General features: G+C 33.7%; 1 protein-coding gene across 3 annotated transcripts in view; it reads left to right on the top strand.

Moving 5' to 3' along the window:
- Positions 1–13,366, top strand: part of LOC145243653 (SLIT-ROBO Rho GTPase-activating protein 1-like) — a 559,174-nt gene that overhangs the window by 379,150 nt on the left and 166,658 nt on the right. The gene's annotated exons all lie outside the window — the stretch shown is intronic.

The raw sequence follows: 13,366 nt of genomic DNA, 5'->3' as shown, positions 1-13,366 counted from the left end.
AGATTAACAATGTCTCTTCTGTGAGAAAGTGGCTGTAAGGGAAGGTAGATTACCCCCCCCACACACACACACAGACACACACACACACACACACTCACATACAAGATTTTTAAGTTAATCTTGTACTCTCTCTCAAAACAAAGAGTATTCTGAGCAGCGCCTCTCCAGATGTGGCAACAGTATCCATTCTTAGGACGTATCTGACTCTTATACAGGTAGAGGGTTACATCAGGAATCTGGTACTTTCTGGCGTGGTACGTCTTCCATTTTGGGTGTGGAGTGAAAGTCAGTACTACGAGCGTATCATTATCATAAGTATAAATTTGAAAGTAATATTTCTATAAATAAATATATAATGCTAGACTTTAAAAAATGTGAAAAAAAGAATAATTAAAGTACAAATACTTCCAGGCAAAGCTGCATTGCAACAGTGTGTGTGTGTAAAGTATAGATACTAATGATGAGACGATTTCAACGTTTTACCTTGATTTTGATTCAATTCCAGATTCGTATGATTACCGATTCCGATTCTTCCTAAATCTCTATATACAGAGTTGTTATTTTTCCTGATTACCGTAAAAACTCTGTGTACTGTGTGGAAACATTTTCTCACACGTAAAAACACTTGTGAGGTGAGGGGGTCAATAAATTTTAGTTTTACTGGTATTTTAAAATCAATAAATATTATTTTATCAGTGGAAGAGTTGTTTTAAACAAAACCACATAAAAAAAGACAATTAAAAAAAAAAAATCGTTTTGTGCATTGAAAAATAGGCAAAAAATATTTTTTGCCTCTGATACCCTGAAAAATTCCGATTTTTTTTTTTTTTTTTTTTTTTTTTTTTTTTTTTTTTTTTTTCTGATTTCCGATTCCAATTAATCGTCGCAAGAATAATATATTATGTTTGCAATGAAAAAAAAAAAAGATTTTTACTGCAAACTTTGCTTTCATATAAGTTGTATCACCTGAAGAGGTCTCTAGTTACTGGTAACTAGCTGACCGAAACATGCTCATGACTGTAACGTGTTACTGCTTATGTAAAAATAAAGCATATACCCTGCTCTACTTTGGTATTGAGCACTCTTGTATTAACCTCGTTAAATTTCATTGGTTACTTAACCTCTGGAAAACAATACCCTCAGATATATATATATATATATATATATATATTCAGGTTTGAGATGTTCACAAGTCGGGACTAATGTAGACAACGAGGTTGTTAGATAGTGCTCAATAAAAAGAGCAAAATATATTTTTTTATTTGAGGCTAAATAGCCATCTGTTTCAGTCAATGACTGAAATGGATGGCTATTTGTAGCGACCGCATGTAACTGTTTACCCTTAAATAATATACACTAGCAAAAGTACCCATCGTTGACTGGGTTCTAAAACAGCCTACAGAAAATGGACTCTGATTTATGAAAGTATGATAGGTTATGAAAAGGATAGGTTGTAAAGAGATAGCTTCGAATTTGGGGGTATCAAAACCAAAGCAAAATATGATGAAAGTAAAAATAAAATAGATAAACACCATAATTTATTATACCATACCTGTTCACACTGAAACACTTATCACAATATTCTGTGGATCTATATTTAAAAAACTTGTTAAACTTTGTGGCATATTTCCATTCTATTGAGATCAGGTGCGAACGAACACCCCATAATTTTATACCATATTTCTTCAAACTGAAAGATAATTATCAAAGTATACTTATGCATATAGATATGAAAAGTCTTTATTAAAGTTTGTGCCTATTTCCATTCTATGGAGGCCAGGCGCGAATGCAGACCCCACAATTTTATTATACTACTCCTATTTAAGTTAAAACATACTTATCAAAGTATTCTTATGTATATCTATATCAAAAACACTTGTAAACGTTTTTTGTTTTTTTTTAATTTTTTATTTCCATACTTTGTGAACCAGGCGCGTACGCAGACCCCACAATTTTAATGAATCCTCATTATGCCAGATCAAACATACCCATTCTTGTGTCTCGATACATCTTCTATCATTATATGTGATCAGTTTTCTATAATAGTCAACCATATAGGAGCCTATTCGTGACCAGACACACAGACGTTCAGCTTTATATTATATATATATATATATATATATATATATATATATATATATATAACACACGCGTCTCCAGTACTGTATCTATTAAAAATATCTCCGTTTCAGCTGACTTGTTTTTGCCAAAAGTATTCATTGGGCCCATTGAATTGTTCAAGATCAGGATTCAAATATGTCACTTAAAGTATCCAACAGGATTACCGATTCTTTCTGAAAAAAACAAGCTGGATTTTATTCTAATTTCAGAATAACCACAAAGATAAAATCAGGTTATGCTCATCAGACACAACAATGTATATTAACTTAAATAAGTTATTTGATATTGGCTTTTGCAGAACCGACGATTGAGCACTTTGTTTTATTCTAGTAATCTGTTGTACATTTTATATATATATATATATATATATATATATATATATATATATAATCATTCAGACACAGTAGTGTTTGAATATATGGTTAAGTGGCAGTTTTAGTCATTTAGAACTGCTTTAAAGCTTCACCGCTCACTCATTTTTCGACCAAATTTCAAACAATTATTACAATTTATAGATCACCTTCTCAGCTATATTGTGAAAAAGATTTTTTCAATTTTCTGTACAGTAAAACAAGTTATGATGAATTTGTTGTTCAAAATTGTAAAAATATGTGAGGTGAGTGACGCTTTTTATGACTGGTTTCCATAGCAACCACGTCACTTCAGCAACTACTGTTGCTGCTAATTCATTGCTGTCGTGAAAAGAGAAATAAAAGCATGAAAGGGAGATAATTGGGGTATTTTATTGAAGGCAGACGAGTGTCATACATTGTTAGTACATTATTATGGGGCAAAAAAATCAGACTGAAATTAAACAAAGAACGAGTGAATTTATTGGAAGCCTGGAAAAATCATGGATTACAATAGAAACATGTAAGCATGAAAAGTAATATGGTTAAGCTTAAACTTGGAAAAGTAAAGGACTAGTTGTTAAAACTGGAAAAGAAAAGGACAAGATATTCTGGTAAAAAATATAAATTTATAACTTAAAATATTGCAGCCTTAAGTTTTTGTTTTTTTTAATTCAATTTATAACATTATGTAATCAATTCTTAATACTGCAGTATTTTAAGTTATAGATTTATATTTTTTACTAGAATATCTTGTCTTTTTCTTTTCCAGTTTAACAACTAGTCCTTTACTTTAATATGTTTAAGCTTAACCATATTACTTTTCATGCTCGCATTTTTGTATTGTAATTTTTTTTTTTTTTTTTTTTTTTACAAGGTGGTCACCACTTATCAAGGCCCAGAAGCCACTCGCGGATAAGGGTTATTGCATGTACAGTACGTTAATGTTGAGATTTGATAAAGTGTCTACTTAAGGGGGCGGTTCATCAGGAATTTGTTTATGTTGGACTTGAAGACATCCAAGTTGTAGTCAGGTGGGAAACAGGCAGATGGAACAGAGTTCCACAGGCGTGCACTTGGAAGAAAGAAGTTTTGTTCATGGAATCTGCGTTTTGGTTTTGGCACAGATAAAGAGTGGGGAAAATTTTTAACAGTGGTTTTAGCTAGACAAGTGTTTTTCATGAAAGATCGGACCAGGGATTGGAGCTCAGACGAGCACCTGCCATGGGAGTAACTATAAAACAAAGATAGGCTCTCAACGTCTCTCCTCTGGGGGAGAGGTTGCAGGGAAGAGAAAAGGTCATCCCCACTAAACCACAACTCTGTCAAGGTAGGATAGTGTTTTTAGCAACTCCTGCCCAGATGTGGTAACAGTACTCCATCCTTGGACGTACTTGGCTTTTATATAAGTAGAAAATTGCATCAACAGTGAGATATCTTCTGCAGCGGTAGGGGAATCCCACCAATTTTCCAGCGACCTTGGCAATAGACTTTATGTATGTGTTCCATTTCAGGTCAGGAGTAAAGGTCAATCCCAGAAGCTTATCAAAGCATGGAGCTTCCCCTAGTCGAGAGCCATCCATTTCAATTGATGCCAGATGGGGATCAGAGCATTGATGATGTAAAGATAGGAGCTTGGTTTTAAATGCATTAAAAGTAACCAACCACCTCTTCCCCCACTGTACCACGCACTCAAGATCAGAGGAGAGAGAATCAGAGAGAACTTTGTCATTTACGGCCTTTGGTGTGTTGCCATAAATGGTTGTGTCATCAGCATAGATGTCAACGAATGATTTAAGTATGTGTTTTGGGAGATTATTAATGTAGATCAGGAAGAGAGTTGGGCCCAGGATGGACCCCTGAGGGACTCCAGCATTAATACTGAGGGCCTCTGATTTCTGCCCATCAACCACTACTCTTATGAGCCTAAGAGAAATGATTCATATATATTGGTTTCATTTAATGCAGTTGTAAAGAAAAAAAATGTTGGCTCAAAGAGGTTTGACAAAGACAATGGTTCTGATTGTTTTTGTTTTTCATTTTACTTGAGCCGAAGTTCTAAGAAATCAAGGGTTCCCCTTCTGCGGCTAACACTTGATCTCGATATCAGATCCATGCATATTCAAATATTCCATTAAAATTCTCCTTTACTTCTCAAGTGTTGACTCGGTAAAGAAGTTGAGAAAATAATTTTCCTCCCCCAAACCGACCAGTTAGTCATGTTATACATTTTTTGTCGTCTCTTGGTTTTACTGAATTCCAGAACAAGAATTCATCTAGTCTGGTGGAGTATCCAGCTTATCTCTCTCTCTATATATATATATATAAAAATGAACTCATTTTTTAACCTATGATTTTGACCTTAATAGGATTAAAAATCAAGACATTTCATGCGAATGTAATATGCACAAACTGCAGCATATTACCTCTCCACTTCCTCGATAATCGTAGATTCCTATACTTTTTTTGCTGAGAGTTAACTGCCACAATCGATTAAAATCAATGGAAGTAGTAAATTCTTTTCTCTCTAATTAATTCCTCCTTCCCCCGCCACCACTTACACCGGTTCCGGATTATTCACAAGGGACAGTTACAAAGGAACACCAGTTTGGGTTTTCTTTACTTCGTAGTTGCTTAAAAAACTGGAATGGAATTTTAACGTTCCTTTTTGTTCTATGCTTTCTACTGGGTGGAACACACCATGGACTTAACCGAATCGAGGGGTTATTTATGCCATTTTCTTTTTTTTTTTTTGATTTTCGCTGTTTTTGTTTTTCCAAACACGTTCATCATTTTTTTCCCTTACTATTTGCTTTTTGTTCTTCCGATTTCTTTCTTAAAACAGTTTTACGTTTGTTCGCTGTGTTTTTTTGGGTTTGGTTTGGTTTTTCCGATTTTTTTTAAAGAAGTTTAACATCGTTTTTTTTTTTCTTTTTAATATTTAAACAGGGTTATTACTTCTTACTCCCCCCCCCTTACACGCACACCTCCAAACACCCGGGCAACGCCGGGTACCTCCACTAGTTAACTTATAAACTGTCTTGCTTTAGGAGAAGGAAAGAGGGTAAGCGATTAGAGCCATTTGCATTTTAATGTTCATAGATCGCTGCAAGTCTACTGTATCTTTTATTTTCAATAAATGAGCTGGGCTTTTGATTTGTTTGTTTTTTTTTTTTTTGTTAGGCATAACCACTTATCAAGGCCCAGAGACCACTCGAGGATAAGGGTTAAGAGTGTACCATAGTTAATCGGACAATATAGTAATCATTAGTAATGGAAATTCGGTAAATTTGTTAACTTAAGTGGAACGGCTCATCAAGAACTTGTTTACGTTAGACTTGAAGACAACCATATTGTAGTCAGCTGCTCTGTTCATTTACAGTGTGTGTGTGTGTATATATATATATATATATATATATATATATATATATATATATATATATATATACTAGCATTTCAGTCCGGCGTTGCCCGGGTGTTTGGATGTGTATGTTAAGCAAAACAAAAAAGTGGTAGTAGGAAGGCAGGCTCGAACCCGTACCGCAAAGGAGGAAAACGAAAGACAATTCCACAGGCATGCAGTTCTAAGAAAGAAGCTTTGTTCATGGAATGTACGTTTAGGTTTAGGCACAGATAAAGAGTGTGGGGAGGGGGATTATTGATTTAATTTTAAAATGATGAAATAAGTCTGCGAATTGTGCTCTACTGCCATTTACAGTAATGTAAAAATAAAAAAGTTGAAGTTTTTCATTTTTTAGATGAGGGCTGATTGTTTATATTATTTGTATTGATCGGACTATTGTTTTCATCTTGAGTGTTATTTGGGCAACGTTTTGGTCAGATGGCCTTCGACATGTTGGTTGATATGTTTGGAAAAAAAAAAAAAAAAAGCAAAGTTATTGGCTCCGTACATATTTCCGAATTCTTTGAGCTAGTCTCTATTTTATGGCTATTCTTTCGTATTCGTGAAAAAATTCTTTTTTGCAAACACAGGGCTCTACGGACGAATTTAATTTTAGTTGACCTTTGACAACTAAATATTTTAATTTACTAGCCAAATAGAAAATTTACTAGCCAAACCAATGTAATGCTATTTCACTGTTATGAATGAACCAATAATATTAGGTGATGTTTTTTTTTAATTTTTGAATTATGAGATAGACAAAATTAAAGGGGGGAAATCCAGAAATTTTATTCAGTTTCAATTTTATCAAATATAACTTCAATAACTAGCTTAAATCTTTGTTTTTAAATATTACTGCTCTGTTCATTTACAGTGTGTATATATATATATATATATATATATATATATATATATACTAGCATTTCAGCCCGGCGTTGCCTGGGTGTTTGGATATGTATGTTGACCAAAAAAAAAAAAAAAAAAGTGGTAGTAGGAAGGCAGGCTCGAACCCGTACCGCAAAGGAGGAAAAGAACAGGGTAAAACCTAACATTTATGCTGTTACGACCACGGCCAAACCGGAAACGACATTTTTTTAAATTAAGGCTAGACAATCTAAAGGAGAGGATACCTTTCAAAAATATCGGCGAAAAAAGTGCCCCCGACCCCTGTAGAAAAGTGCCTAGTTGAAGGAGAAGATATTAATGTTTTTAGCCAATTTTTCGATATTTATCGTATGAAAGGTCAAACTTTAAAACGATACTGATCTTGGTAAAATCCGTCGCCTCTTTTGAAAGTTTACGGCAGACATGCAAACAGACATACATACATTTATATATTGGTTACTAAAAATTTTCGACCCAAACTGATGAAAAAGCTTGCCCTATCTCTGATTACCTTTTATGTCAAATTTCAAATATTTAGACCAGAAATTGTCTGAGTAATTTGGAAGAGACCGCAGAGGTCAATTTTTTAAATTTGACCCCTATTATGACCCCTTAAAATTTATTGTTTTGGTCTCAAATCAAGTTATTAAGTTAGATCCATGTCTAAGGAACCTATATCTAAAATTTCAAGTGTGTAGACCCAAAATTGTTGGAGGAGTTTGGTAGAGTTCTCAAAGGTCAAATCATTGAACTTTGACCCCTTAATTGCCAAATTTCTGGCCAAAAACCGATCACCTCGATTTTCCTAAATCTCAGTACCTTGTATATCAAATTTCGAGTCTGTAGACTAAAGATTGACAGTTATTGCGTAGGGAAATGTTACCAGACACACACACACGTTCACTTTATATATATATATATATACACACACACATATTATAATGTTATTCCAATTATATTCTTTTTGAAACTTCAAAAGAAGCCGATTATTGTCAAAGTTTTGCGAAATAATACCACGTGATCAATTTCATTTTAGAAATATTTCTTTCAAAAGCCTTCGTTTAAAAAAGAAAAAAAGTATATTGTTCTATTACTGTTTTACTGTTTAAATAATTTGAATTTGCTCGTTTTATTTTAAGAAAATATAAGTTGAAAAGACATTTTTCATTCACTATTAAGAGTTATTGATAAAAAAAAAACAGTTGCCAAAAAGATAAGCGTTTTATTTTTAGTCGCCAACTGGAAAAATCACTCGCAAATGCGAGTGATTTACTCGCAATGTAGAGCCCTGAAACAACAACGAACATGCCTGAGGATAGTCTGAGGCCAATCCAACGAAAATGTTGCACAAAAAACACTCAAGATGAGAACAATAGTCCAATCAATACAAGTGATATAAAGATTTGGAATTAAAGTTTTGAAAGGGTTTTTCTCGAGTTTCAAACAGATTTTAATAATTTTCATATGGCAATCATTAAATTGTTTTTAGTTTTGTTTTGAGAACCACCTTGTCACATCACAGTTGGATAGTTTTTCTGTTTTTACATTTATTTTAATTACTTTTGTTGTCTGGCCTATTTTTTATTTTATTTTGCCAGACAAACCTCATGACATCACAATTGGCAACTACTTAAGAGACAGGAAAAGTTTGTCTGTCTGGAGGGCGGATTTTAAGCAGAATTACCTCCATCAAAAAATAAATATCTTCATGACAGAAATAAAAGCCAGCAATAAAATTGAGATATTTTGTTTCTTAGAGAATAACAGATATTCTGTGTGTGTGTGTGTGTGTGTGTGTGTGTGTGTGTGTGTGTGTGTGTCCATTTTTATGGACAAAAGTTACCAACAAAATGTGTAAACTTGTAGAAAAGTTCAAATCCATAATTTTAAATATGGACATGTATTTTTGTGTGGTATATATTAGCAGGGGTACTTGACATTGCCCGGGTGTCAAAGTGGTGTAGTAAGTAACCCCGGGGGGGGGGGGGGGGAAGTGGTAGTAGTGGGGGGGATCAAAACAATAGACAGTTTGGGTGGAGAGAGGTGTTAAAAAAAAAAGTGGTAGTAGGCAGGTAGGCTCGAACCTGTAACGTGAAGGACGAAAAGAAGGTGAAAAAAATAGAACGTGACGTCTTTGCTGATGCATCCATGGCAAAACCGGAAGTCGCGAGCGTCAAAATTAAGTATAGTCAATCGAAAGGAGACGATAACTTGCAAAAATGTTGGCGAAAAACCGACCTCTCCTTGTAGAAAACTGGCGAGTTGAGGGTAGAAGAATGAATATTTTTGGTCAATTTTTTTTTATATTTGTCGTTTGAAGGATCGAGTTTCCAACGATATCGATCTTGTGAGGATCCATGGCGTGTGTCAAGTTTTTGGCAGATATACACACACACACACACACATACATTTTGCCCTTTATTTATATATATAATATAGATGTGTGTGTGTAGATATGTAGGGTGTCTGAATGTACTCACACTTCGAATGATGATAAAACCTTTATTTATGAACATAAAGTGGAATGGAATAGCTTTAAATATAGGAAACAAATGTAACTGAAGAATTATGTTTGAAAATGTTCAAATTGACGACCTTTATTGTCCAGACAATACTGCTGATGACCGTTGAAGTGTGAGTACATTTTTAAACACCATGTATAAATGTTTATCTGTGTGTGTGTGTATAATTTTCACTATCGAACAACACAGCTCATACAAACAATGATAGCTGAGGATAGAAATCCTAGACTCTAGTTTCAAATCCTGAGTTAGGATATGTTCAACTGGTGTGCTAAAAGGAGTCAAAACTGGAGTCTTGGACTTTCGGTTTGCGGTTTTCATGGTTTGTGTGAGCTGCGACGTTTATTGTGAAAATAATTGTCATTTCACATTCATTTATATATATATATATATATAATTATTTTTTTACTATAATAATTAAATACCTACAGACACTAGTATTTCATCCTTTTGGGAATATTCAGTGCAGGGTATCATGATTAACACCAGTTGACAGATTCGAACCCGGCACACGAGCTATCTCTGGCTCGATTAGCAAAGACCGTATCCAACCATTAACCGCAAGAAATAACATTGAATTTAAACATTTTAATTTTAAATGTTCTTTACGTCAGCCACAGTGATCTCGTCATTATACAATGATCTATGCACATATATAAAATTCACAAACAGATGTTTTATCTTTTCAAGACTCCGTGTGGCTTGACATAATGCACCAACCCATAGATTCAAATCCTGGACTTTTGTCACTATATATTTATGAGGGTCATTCCTAAAGTAATGAATACTATTTTTTAACTTTAAAAAAGGTTGGAGAGTTATGAAAACGGAAGTATTACCATTAAAACAAGCTACCCTTTGTGCTCTAGAATTTATTTTGCTTCATAGTCACCAACATTCTGAATACATTTTTTCCACCAATGTGGTGGTGACTGTGCATGGGCGTCAGAAGCGCATATCTGTCGCTCTCATTTCTGTCGCCACTCTGAAAGCAACAAACCCATTCAACTGCTGACTAGCTTCATAAAGTTCTACAGGCGCCGGTGAATGTTGATCAGTTCTGTTTTTTTTCTGCATGGAGGAATTCAATAACGCATCTGTTTGATAACACGCCCATGACGGGGAGGGGGGGTGCTTTCTTAATTTCACACCATCAATCTCTGCAATAGAAAGGTAAAACTTTCAGCTCATGAATGCATAAGTTCAGTCATCATAACAATGCAAATTGCAATCCTCTCTGATCTATTCAGACGAAATAAAAATCAAAGGCATTAATGTAATGCTCTTCGTGTATATATACACTAGATTTTTAGCCAGTTAAAACCGGGCAAAAGATTGAGCGGTTTATGTCTAATTGATGGTTGAATATGGTTAGATCTGTGCTCATTTTTGCATTAAATATTAATTCTTATTAATCCCTAACTGTGCATCAAATGGATACCATAATACTTAGTTTGCTGCACCTTATCATAACAAAGGTTCAGAAGCAGATTCTGCATCATTGGTAAAAGTACATTAAGAATGATGGTGACTATGTAGAAAAATATAATTTCTGAAGCACAAAAGGTAGCTCGTTTTAATGGTATCACTCTCGTTCTTGTATCTCTTCCTATTTTTTAGTTAAAAAAAATAGGAGGCTTTACCGTTGGAACAACCCTGGTACATAGGCAATGTTTCCTTTACTTAACATCCTCTTACCTCTCCCCAACCCTAAATATTTATATTGAAGTTCAGGGTTAGTTTTACTTATTTACCTTCTCGCTGGCATAGATATACTTAGATTTGCATCTGTGCAATTTAAATCATGACTCATCTCCCGTACAAAGGACGAGCAAGTGCCTCAGGCTGGAGGTGACACACACTGTATAACCCTTCATCTCCTCACTCTCACTCTCTCCTTTTCTGACAAAAAACTGGAGTCTGTTGGATGCATTTGCTGTTCAAATCTGTTTTCTTGATAAATTAAAATCTTCAGACTCTACACGGAAATGTCTTTGTTAAATGCAGTCTTCCAATTTTATAAGAGGCTTTGTCCATCTTCTAGTCTGTTAGTCTGTCACACTTTGGTTTGAAATAGCATTTTTGTCGTTCCATGATCAATTTTTCTGACATAGGGGAAGAATTGCTGTTTTCTGAGTTTGGATCTATTCATATAACAATTATTGTTGACTTGTTTTTAATATTGAAGTACTTTTTCTTTTTCTTAGCTTATGTCAAGTAGCTTTATGCTTTGTCTGAAGCGATTTCTATTTGAAAATAAATAATTGTGTTGTTGATATTAACAATAGTTAAAGTGATTTAATAAATAAAAGATCCCAAAACCTTTTTAAAAATATGGCTGGTGTATATATTTATATAGGAAATAAACACAAGGTGTACTTGCAATATACATTTTTAGATGATGTTATACAAAGTAGTATGATCTTAAAATATAATCTTTCAAAATACAGTGTGGGTGTATGTATGTATATATATATATATATATATATAATTCGTATTCCTGTCTGTTTGTTTATTCACAATTTGATTAATATATACAAAAGGTTCCCTACTTTACTCTCATTTATTTCTATATATAGTATCATTCTTGCAAACTAGATGCAATGAAGAGATCATCTCATTTGCATATTACATTAAGAAAAATCGATTTTATTAAATAGCGGTATCTTAATTAATGTTTCTAGCAAGAGAATTGTTATAAGTGTTCTATTTCCATGGCAAGTGCTCGTCTGAGCTCCATTCTCTGGTCCCCCCTTGCCAATCTTTTTCAAAAAACACCCGACTAGCTGAAACCACCGTCAATAATTTTCCCCACTCCTTATCTGTGCCTAAATCAAAACATAGATTCCATGAACAAAGCTTCTTTCTTAGAACTGCACGCCTGTGAAACTGTTCCGCTTGCCTGTTTCCCTCCCAACTTCAACCTGGATGTCTTCAAGTCCAATACAAACAAATTCCTGATGAACAGCCCCCTTAAGTAATGACACTATCAATTCTCCAATACTATTACTACACTATCCAATTGATTACTGTACACACAATAACCCTTATCCCCGAGTGGCCCTTGGGCCTTGATAAGTGGTGACCTCCACGTAAAAAAAAAAATTAAATTAAAATTGTTATTTGATAAATTTGAAACAATAATTATATTGATAACATATTTAATTAAATTTATTTGGAATTATTATTCCAACATCGATTTTTTAAAATCTTTGATTTAGAGTTATTTGCCTCTTCGAAACATAAATAAAAACTATCACCTAATAAAATAATTTGGTAATTTCAATAAATTTCTAGCTTGAAAAAATAATTCCGAGTAGACAGAAAAATGTTAGGCTTTTATTGTCTTTAAATATTAAAAAAAAAAAAAAAACTTATTCTTTTTTATAGATTTCGGTCGAGAATTACATTTAAAACATAAAATAACGATAAATTTAATTAATTTTTATGAGACCACTCTGTACTTTTACCTCACAATTTCATAAGCAAAACGAACCCCAAAATATGGCAAATTACATTGTTGGTGGGGGCATTACAATGACGAAAGATTTCATTTGTTTTTGGAATTAATTTTTAGATCTTTTTTTTAGGGGTTCTGCCTACTTGGCTAATTTTTTTTTTGTGATCGCACGGGCATTCGCTGCTATTTTTTATTAAAACAAAAGTTGTAATGATTTTTTTTTTTTTTGGGGGGGGGTCTTTTCAGTGCTCAATATCCGAAGAATAGTTTCTTCTCTTTGTATCCCTTCTGCCAAAATATCTGGTGGAGAGGGTATCATATACTTTTTTTGGGGGGCGATGTTTTTATGCGTTCTTTTATTTTTGGAATTGTTGTGGAGGTATCCACGGTGCCCATGATGAAAATGATTAGTATAGCAAGTGTGTTTCTAACGGAACTTCATGTCAACCCAGGCAACGCCAGGTACTCATGCTAGTATATATGAGAGAGAGAGAGAGCAAAGACCCAAAACAGCTATTTGTATGCTTAATATGTATAACTACTTTTAAGCAATTTATTATGAATTAATGTTTAGTGTTATTCATTTGTAATTTTATTGTCCTATTTTCCATATATATATATATAT

Source organism: Euprymna scolopes, chromosome 22, assembly GCF_053919585.1.
Source record: "Euprymna scolopes isolate OS-2025 chromosome 22, ASM5391958v1, whole genome shotgun sequence".
Classification (NCBI taxonomy): Eukaryota; Metazoa; Mollusca; class Cephalopoda; order Sepiida; family Sepiolidae; genus Euprymna; species Euprymna scolopes.
Note: the sequence above shows the minus strand (reverse complement) of the source record. Positions and strands in the feature narration are given on the sequence as shown.